Here is a 10,484-nt window from a genome sequence, read left to right as displayed (position 1 = left end):
CTTGGAGCTGCTATCCATAAACCAAGCAGCTCTGTGTAGGTCAGTTGAGAGGTGTTTATAGGACATTGTCCAAGTGACGATAGAATCCAGCAGCTCCTCATGCAGTTCCAAAGTCAGATGTAGGACAAAAGAGGCTCCCTGCTCGTGTGTGTATCCTTCCTGCATTTCCCTGGTAGCATGATCCTGTATAAACCATTTCCACTTTTTAATGGAACTCTTCCGGGCACTGTCCTCTCTATGAGTGTTTCTCCGACATTTTCCAAGACAACGTGGGTATTTCACATTCGAGATTATTTTATGTCTTTCAGTCATAAGGGCAGTTTCAATTAATGTCCAGTAGGAATCTAGTAACTGCCCCTCGAATTGAACTTCTCTAGTTCAGATCATCACTGGGAGATGCTCAGGGGCCTTTGCCAGAGCTCCAGTGCCCGCTCCACCCAGGGCTCTTGTGCAGAGAGTGTGTCTGCACTGCACTCCAGCTTCTGTTCTACACTGTTTGGTTTCCACTGAGCATGTCCAGTTAATATTGCTTGAAGGATGGATTTACATGCCTTCTGTTTTACAATAGTAGTTAGAGAATGTGTTCCCATGTCAGACATATCCATTCCCACGAAACATTCAGGTAAAGGAGACACAACCTCTTCACTTAAAGCCTGTTTAAACATTCCATTTTCATCCTGATTTTCACCTTAATCCTATCAACACTTACATTTCTATATTCTCTCAACCTAATTGTAGCCTATGGTAGGGCTTCATCGAGAGGTTTTGGTGCCACAGTGCTTGGGGCTCCTGTGTAAAGGAGTCCTGGACACTTCTCTCTCCACCCCTGACCCTTTCACCCATTCTGTGTACAAGGCTCTGGATACCCTTTAAAGGATCAAGCCACACTACGTTGGTCATTAGTCATCTTTAGCTTGATTAATCTGCCTGCCTGTTGCAGGTCAGGGTTCTCATTGTGAGTTTTGTCTTCCTGCTTTTTAAATTCCTCCAAACTGGCGTAAATGGAGCCATGTTGTTTGGGGTCCTTTAATGTTGGACCAGCAAGGGGTCCCTTCGGTTCGCCCAACCTTCAGTTGTGCTGCGTTAAGACCTTTGTTTTATCCTCATCAATGTTTGCTTTATTAATTACATTGCTTAATAATCATTTGTGTTAGGGTTCTCCAGAGAAACAGAACCAATAGGCTATATATGAACCAATAGGGTACATATAATATGATATAAGGAATTGGCTCGTGTGATTATGGAGGCTGAGAAGTCCTTTAATCTACCCTCTGCAAGCTGGAGACCAAGGAAAGCCAGTGACGTAATTCAGTTTGAGTCTGAAGTCCTGAGAACACAGGAGCCAATGGTGTAAAAAAGTCCCATTCTGAGGGCAGAGGACCGACATTCCAGCTCCTGCAATCAGGCACAAAAAAGGAGTAAATTCTCCCTTCCTCCACTTTTTGTTCTGTTCAGGCCATGAGTGGATTGGATGATGCCCACCGACACTGGGCAGGGCAGTCTGCTTTACTGAGTCTGCTGATTCACATACCAATCTCATCTGGAAACACCTTCACAGACACACCCAGAAATAATGTTTAGCCAAATATCTGGCACCCTGTGACCCAGTCAGGTTGACATATAAAATTAACCATCACAAGTCCATCGGTTGTCAACCTAGCACTGATGAGCATCTCCTTAATCCATACTTAATCTCCAAATAAGGACAATAACAAGGTCGTCATTTCACTTAACATGATTTAAGTATCCTGGGTACAACTGAAAGTGCTCTGACATCTTCCCTAGAAGAGGAGGTAAAGTCCTTGAGTGATGTTTATTCTTCTCCTTGTAAATACCATGATGTAAAATTAACAGTACTTAAAGCCTATGACATAAAATCAATACATCTTATGCTACATGATAAGGGAATGAGAGGAAAGAAAACTAAGGTATTATACACACACACATACACAACCTTTTCATTATTCATAGCAAAATAAGAAGGAAATACTAATGACAATTCCAGTCCTTGTTTCTTTGACTGATTACATGGTTATAGCTGGTAATTAAAACTGCCTTCTGCTATCTGCTCTGTTCTTCCTTTGCCTTCAGTAAGCACTTCAGCTGGTCATGGTCCTTTTCCTGGTAGGCTCACCCAAACCTTCCTTTTGAAGGGTCTGGACCATTAGTATTCCTGCTCAATGGGGATTTTATAATTTTCCATTTTCCTTGAGCACAGGGCATGGTAAAACTAAAATATGCCCTCAGTGTTCTCCTGTGTTCCAGACATACCCTTTCTTACCTCCATTGTGGAACAGTAGTCCAATTTCCCCTTGGTAATCAGGACTGATCTCCTCACCCAGCACCATAACTCCCTTCTTTGCCTGTTGATTCAGAAGCATAAGGAGACCAAAGTGGCCAGATGGAAGTCTCAGGTTCCAGCTCAATGGAATCTTTGTTGTGTCTCCTGGTGGAAGCACTCCCCCTTCTGAATTAAGACCTCTAGGCCAGCAGAGCATAAAGTTGTGGGAACAGGAGGCAAAAATTTTGCTAATGGGTCACTAGGAGTAATAGTGAGTGTTGCTATTCCCATTACCACCAGTTGGTTCCTAGACCTGTGAAGCCTGGCTATGGGAGAAACAGCACCATATATTGGATGCTGATTCAGAGCATATAAGCCATCTGGAGAGCCTTGCCTCAGCCCTGCAAAGTATTGCAACCTAGCTGGTGCTATCACTGGGTCTTCAAAAGGCCATTCCACCATTCTACCAAACCAGAATTGTGGGGAATGTGGTAAAACACCTGAATTCTGTGAGCGTGGGCCCATTACCACACTTCTTTTGCTGTGAAATGAGTTCCCTGATCAGAAGCAATGCTGTGTGAAATACCATGGTGGTGGATAGGGCATTCTGTAAGTCCTCAGATGGTAGTTTTGGCAGAAGCAGTCTTTGCAGAAAAGGCACATCTGTATTGAGAGTAACTGTCTATTCCAGTAAGGATGAAATGTTACCCCTTCCATGATGGAAGCAGTTCAATATAATCAACCTGCTACCAGGAAGCTTGATGGCACCCCAGGGAATGGTGCCATATCAGTACTCAGTGTTGGTCTCTGCTGCTGGCATATTGGGCACTCAGCAGTGGCAGTAGCCAGCTCAGCCTTGGTGAGTGGAAGTCCATGTTTCTGACCCCATGCATAACCTTCATCCCTGCCACTATGGCCTCTTTGTTTATGACCTCATTGGATGATTATGGGGGTGGCTGGGGAAAGGGGTTGACAGGTATCTACAGAATGGGTCATCCTATCTACTTGATTATTAAAATCCTCCTCTGCTGAGGTCACCCTTTGGTGAGCATTCACATGGGATACAAATATCTTCACATTATTTACCCATTCAGAGAGGTCTACCTACATACCTCTTCCTCAAATTTCCTTGTCACCAATTTTTCAATCACGTTCCTTCCACATCCCATCCAGGCAAACCATTGACTACAGCCCAGGAATCTGTATACACTTGCATATCTGACCATTTCTATTTCCAAGTGAACAACCAGGTGACTTCTTGAAATTCTGTCCTCTGGGAGGGTTTCCCTTCACTGCTGTCCTTCAGGGATGTCCCAGAAAAGGCCTTTGTAGTGCTGCAGCTGTCCACTTTTGGGTGGTATCTGCATATTGTGCAGAACCGTCTGTAAACCAGGCCTGAGTCTTCTCTTCCTCTGTCAACTGATTGTAGGGAACTCCCCATCAAGCTATAGGTGCAGGCTGCGACAGAGAAGGTAGTGTAGCAGGACTTTGTAAGGTAGTGGGGACCATGGGTTTTGGACTCCTTGTTCATTTAACCTAGTTGTGTCCTCAGCACCTGCTCATGCCTAATTGTGTATATACCGCTTCCATTTGATGATAGAGTGCTGCTGTGCATGTCCAACTTAATGGCTTGGTGAATCAAATAACACCCTTTTCATGATGGGCAACTCAGGTTGCATAGTAACTTGGTGGCCCATGGTTCTGTGTTCAGTCTCTACTAAGGAACAGTAGCAGACCAAGAGCTGTTTCTCAAAAGGAGGTTAGTTATCTGTAGAGGATGGCAGGGCTTTGCTGCAAGATCCTAAGGGGCTGCACTGTGATTCACCTGTAGGGACCTGCCAAAGGCTCCAACCAGCTTGCGTACCTGCTACTGACACTTCAAGCACCACTGGACCTGCTGGATCATATGGTCCAAGAAGCAGAGCACCTTTCACAGCAGCCTAGACCTGTTGCAGAGCCTTCTCTTATTCTGGGCCCCACTCAAAACTGGCAGCTTTTCAGGTCACTTTGTAAATGGGCCAGAATAACACACCCAAATGAGAAATACGTTGCCTCCAAGATCCAAAGAGGCCCACTAGGCATTGTGCTCCTTTTGGTTGTAGGAGGGGCCAGATGCAACAACTTATCCTTCACCTTAGAAGGGAGATCTTTTTTTCCCCAATTCTACTGACATACAATTGACTATAACATTGTATGAGTTTAAGGTGTACAGTGTGATGATTTGATACATGTATGTATTGAAAAATGATGACCACAAAAGGGTTAGTTAACATCTCCATCACCTGATATAATCACCTTCCTTTTTTTGGTATTGGGAACATGTAATTTACTCTCTTAGCAACTTTCAAGTATATAATATAGTATTGTTAAGTATAGTCACCATGCTGCACATTAGATCCTCAGAGCTTATTCAGTTTATAGCTGGAAGTTTGTTTCCTTCACCAACATGTCACCATTTCCCCCACCCCCATCCCCTGGCAACTACCATTCTACTCTCTGTTTCTGAGTTTGGCTTTTTTAGATTCCGCATGTAAGTGAGATCATACAGTATTTGCTTTTCTCTGTCTCACTTCTTTCATTTACCATAATGCCCTCAAGGTCCATCCATACTGTCGTAAAGGTGAGATTTCCTTCTTTCACAGGGCTGAATATTATTCCATTGTATTTATGTCCACACCACATCTTTATCCATTCATCCACGGAAGGACACTAAGACTGTTTCCACGTGTTGGCTATTGTGAATAATGCTACAGGGAACTTGGGAGAGTAGAAATCTCTTTGAGATCCTGATTTCATTTCCTTTGGATATATACCCCAAATTGGGCCTGCCTAGTCAGATGCTAGTTCTATTTTTAATTTTTTGAGGAATGTTCATACTGTTTTCCATAATGGCTGTACCAGTTTATAGTCTCATCGACAGTGCACAGGGATTACCTTTTCTCCACATCCTCACCAAGACTCATCTCTTGTCTTTTTGATAATAGTCATTCTAATCAGTGTGAGGTGATATGTCTTTGTGGTTTTTATCTGCATTTCCCTAATTAGAGAGGTGGAGCATCTTTTCATGTACCTTTTGGCCATTTGTATGTCTTTTCTGGAAAAATGTCCATTCAGGTTCTCTGCCCATTTTCTTCCTTCCTTCCTATCTTTTTTCATTTTTTTTAAAGATTGGCATCTGAGCTAACATCTGTTGCCAATCTTCTTCTTCTTCTCCTGCTCCTCCTCCTCCTCCTCCTCCTCCTTCTTCTTCTCCTCCTCCTCCTCCTGCTCCTGCTCCTCCTCCTTCTTCTCCTCCTTCTCCTTCTCCCTCTTCTTCTTATTTTTTTCTTCTTCTCCCCAAGGCCTCTCAGTACATAGTTGTATATTCTAGTGGTATGTCCATCTGGTTCTGCTATGTGAGATACCACCTCAGCATGGCTTCACGAGTGATGCTAGGTCCATGCCCAGGATCTGAACCGGCAAAACCCTGGGCCGCTGAAGCAGAGCACATGAACTTAACCACTCAGCCATGGGGCTGGCCCCTCTGCCGTTTTCCAGTCTGACTTTTTTTCTTTTGCTATTGAGTTGCATAAGTTCTTTCTATATTTTGATATTAATCCATATCAGATAGATGGTTTGCAGATATTTTCTTTCATCCCGTAGGTTGCCTTTTCATTTTGCTGATTGTTTCTTTGCTGTGTAGAAGCTTTTTAACTTGATGTAGTCCCACATATTTATTTTTGCTTTTGTTGCTTTTGCTTTGGTGTCATATTTAAAAAATCATTGCCAAGACCAGTGTTAAGAAGGTTTTCCTCTATGCTTTCTTCTAGGAGTTTTACAGTTTCAAATCTTACATTTAAGACTTTAATCCATTTTGAGATAATTTTTGTGGGTGACATAATTTATGGGTCCATTCTTCTGAGTGCGACTATTTAGTTTTTCCAACAATATTTGTTAGAGAGACTATGCTTTCCCACTGAGCATTCTTGGCTTTCTTATCAAATATTAGTTGACCATATACATATGTGAGGGTTTATTTTTGGGCTCTTGATTCTGTTCCATTGGTCCATGTGTCTATTTTTATGCCAGTACTATGCTGTTTTGATTACTATAGCTTTGTAATATAGTTTGAAATCAGGAAGTGTGATGCCTCTAGCTTTGCTCTTTTTTCTTAGGATTGCTTTGACTATTTGGGGTCTTTTGTGGTTCCATACAAGCCTTAGGATTTTTTTTTCCATTTCTGTGAATAGAATTTTAGCATTTTGATAGGCATTGTACTGAATCTGTATATTGCTTTGGGTGGTATGGACATTTTAACACTATTAATTCTTCCAGTCCAGCAACATGGGATAGCTTCCCATTCATGTGTGTTTTCAGTTTTTTCCATCAAAATCTTATAGTTTTCAGTGTGCAGGTTTTTCATTTCCTATTGTAAATTGGATTGTTTAATTTATTTCTTTTTCAGATATTTTCTTGTTTGTATATAGATATGCAACTGATTTCTGAATACAAAAGTCAGTCGTTGTCTTATATAGCAACAAGAACAAATGGAATTGGAAATTAAAAACACAAAACTATTTACCTTAGCATCCACCCCAAATGAAAATTTAGGTAAAAATCTAACAAAACATGTATATGACCTATATGAGAAAAATCACAAACCTCTGATGTTAAAGAAGAGCTAAATAAGTGGAGAAGTATTCCATGTTCATGGATAGGAAGATATCAATATTCCCAGTTTTTCAAGATGTCAGTTCTTCTCAAATTGATGTATAGGTTCAGTGCAATCCCAATAAAAATCCCAGCAAGTTATTTCGTGGGTATCAACAAAATGATTCTAAAGGTTATACAGAGAGGCAAAATATCCTAATAGCCAACACAATATTGAAGGATAAGAAGAAATTTGGAGGACTGACACTACTTAACTTCAAGACATTGTAAACCTACAGTAATCAAGACAGTGTGGTGTTGGTGAAATAATAGGTAAATAGATCAATGGAACAGAATAGAGAGCCTAGAATAGACCCACATAAATATAATCTACTGATCTTTGACGGGTAGCAAGGCAATACAATGGAGCAAAGACAATCTTTTCAACAAATGTTGCTGTAACCACCGGATGACATCCACGTGCAAGAAAATGAATCTAGACCCAGATCTTACACACTTCACAAGAATTAACTAAAAATGGATTATAGACCTAAAGGTAAAATGCAAAACTATAAAACTCCTAGAAGATAACGTGGGAGAAAATCTTGATGACCTTGGGTATGGTGATGACTTTTTAGACACAAAACCAAAGGTGCAATTTATGAAAAAAGTGATAAACTGGACTTCATTAAAATTAAAAATTTCTGCTCTGTAAAAGACAACATCAAGAGAATGAGAAGACAAACCACAGACTAGGTGAAAATATTTGCAAAAGACACATCTGATAAAGGTCTGTTACCCAAAATATCCAAAAAAGTCTTAAAATTCAACAGTAAGAAAACAACCTGAATGAAAAATGGGTCAAGTATTTTAACAGTGATACCTATCAAAGAAGATATACAGGTGGCAAATAATCATATGAAAAGATGCTACACATCATGTTAGCAGGGAAAAGCAAAACAACCATGAGGTACAACTACACACCTTTTAGAGTGGTCAAAATACAGAACATTGACAACACCAAGTGCTGGTAAGGATGTGGAGCAACAGGAACTGCATACACAGAAACATGACCCCAAACCACACACAAGGGAAGTGACCCCTGTCCTTTCAGCCCCAGGTCCAGATCTGAAAGAGTTCAGGTTTCCCATTTCAGGTGATAATACAGCAGGTTGGAAAGAAGTACCAGATACAGACAAGAAAAATAGAAGCAGAGAGGGAGATTTAAGGAAATGAGTGACAATTTGAAATGGGGTGATTAGGTAGGTGAAATTTGAGCAAGTCTTGAAAGAGGTGAGGAGCTTGGCCAGGCAGTTAACTGGGGAAGAGTGTTTTGCTGGGATCGTCCTTTGCCCACACCTGGGCTCACACTGGGGTGGGCACTATAGCTGCAGCGGAACTGAAGCCATGACTTCCTGGAAGAGAGTGGAGATCTGGATTTCTGTATCCTGACCAAGTCACTGCCTGGGGCTTCCTGGCATGGAGGTTGCTGGGAAAGAAGAGAAGCTGAGGTGGGGTCCCATTGTTATCCTTCTCCTGTTGTCTTTCTTTCTCAAAGCCAGTGCCCCCAGGGTTGTGGTGATTCAACTGGAGGACCCTGCGATGCATAACATTTGACTTCCCACCTGCTAACATCTCTCTGACCTGGCTGTGGACTCAGGAGTCAGGGAGACCTGACCTGGGTGGGAGAAGACTCACCAGGACTGGATAGTTGGGGGTCCTCCCTGGAGAGAAGCCAAGATACACCTGCCTGGTGGAGCCTGAAGGGCCCCCCTGGTGTGACCTGGTGTGAAGTGTTGTCAGAGGATAGGAGTGATGGTGGGGGTGAATCTCATCCAGACCCTGCCCATGCTCTCCACCCCTGTACCCAAGTCCCTCTCTTCCCTTCCAAATGGAGATGTGAAAATGTCCTCATTCCCCCTCTGATCACTCACATCATACCCTCATTCAGAAGTCCTTCTCACTCTAACCTCCTTCATTCCTGCTGTACCTTCTCCCAGCCCAAGACTCTAACCTCTCTCTCTCTCTCCTCTTCTGCCCTCCTGTGATCCAAATGGCTTACCTCCAACTGAGGGGTGGGCTGTAGGTGAGAGGCTGGGCTCTAGCTGAGGCTGGAGGAAGGAAAGGATCCTGGGCCAGGGGTCGGGGAGGAGAGATGGGCACAGACAGAGGAGAAGCCAAAGGGTTGAGGAGGTAATGAAGGAAGATGTTTCCACATCTTCATTTTTCTCTCATAGTCCGAGGGAGCCATCCTTCCCCCAGGCCCAGGGACATGGAAAGTGCAGCAGGAATGGGGAGCTCTTCCCAGTGAGAGAAACTAAAGGCATTCCTCCCTCCCTCTTATTCCTCATACTTTGCTGGCCAATGTTGTGCTATAAATTACACTGAGTATTTTTCACCAAATCCCAGAATCCCTAGATTTGGAGAGTCTTTGACCTTGAAAGATATCATTTAATAAAGTCTTCAAATGGACAGGAATGATACTAAGGATGTCCTAATGCCTGGAGACTTGAAATAAATGATTTAAAGAAAGAGTCAAAATATTCATGGAGAAATACTCATCAAAGTTTGACTATTAAGGACTATACTAAATAAATTATGATGTGGTGTTGAAGTCAGAGTAACTTGTTTTTGTTTAAATTTTATTTTGAAATAATTTCAAACTTAGAGACAACATGTAGGTATAGCACAAAAATAAATCCTATATACGTTTTCCCAGATTCACCAACTGGCAATGAGAGAGGAACCAGCCTAATGAGATAGGGCCATCTGGAAGGCCTCTGGCCTGACAGGATAAGGTCCCTAACCAATCAGCAACCAAAGAGAATCAGATGGAGGCCACCAAGATCCACATTCCACAGCCTGTGGACATTCTGACATTCTTAGGCTTACAATTCGGTGTACCACCCAGAAGTTGACTAAAGGTGAGCCCAGCCCCATTACCATAGTAAAAATCATACCCACGGGGTGGAGAGGTAGCATGCTAATGATACATGCAATGCATGTGGTGGCATGTTGAACAACAGCGCAAGTGCAAGAAACCCCTCTCCCCACAAGCCGTGACAAGGCGCTCCTCCCCAGCCTTTGTCTAATAAAAAGTCCCACAATCTGGCTCCCAGACAAGCTGGTCACCTGCCCCTTTCCTTTCCCCACCTTCTCCCTTGTGCCACCCTTCTGCGCAAGCTAATAAGCTTTTACTTTCCTACTCCCGTTTGTTGTCTCTCTTGATTTCTATCCTGGAGGATAACAAGAACCGGATGTGCAGGTAAGAGTAACATTTTGCCACATTTGCTGCATATAATGATTTGAAAGTAAATTGCACATATCTCTGCCCCCTTACTCATAAAAATTTTAGTGTATGTTTCCAAAGAACAAGGACATTTTCTTTCATAATCAGAGCACAATAATCAAAATAAGGAAAATTAACATTGACTCAATACTGCTGTGCCTATTCAAATGTCCCAATAATGTTATTTACGGTTATTTTTTTCCAGTCCAGGATCTAATCCAGGAACATGCGTTGCATTTGGTTGTCGTGTATCCTTAGTTTCCTTTTATCTGGAACAGTTCTTGA

General features: G+C 42.4%; 1 long non-coding RNA gene across 1 annotated transcript; it reads right to left on the bottom strand.

Moving 5' to 3' along the window:
• Positions 1-3,162, bottom strand: LOC111769203 (uncharacterized). The gene is made up of 3 exons (XR_011430000.1): positions 2,868-3,162; positions 2,282-2,363; positions 1-183 (listed from the first exon to the last, which is right to left on the bottom strand). It is a non-coding gene; the product is annotated as an uncharacterized lncRNA (long non-coding RNA).
• Between the last annotated feature and the right edge of the window lie 7,322 nt (positions 3,163-10,484).

Source organism: Equus caballus, chromosome 20, assembly GCF_041296265.1.
Source record: "Equus caballus isolate H_3958 breed thoroughbred chromosome 20, TB-T2T, whole genome shotgun sequence".
Taxonomy (NCBI): domain Eukaryota; kingdom Metazoa; phylum Chordata; class Mammalia; order Perissodactyla; family Equidae; genus Equus; species Equus caballus.
The sequence above is the reverse complement of the archived record's forward strand: the minus strand, read 5'-3'. Positions and strand labels throughout refer to the sequence as shown.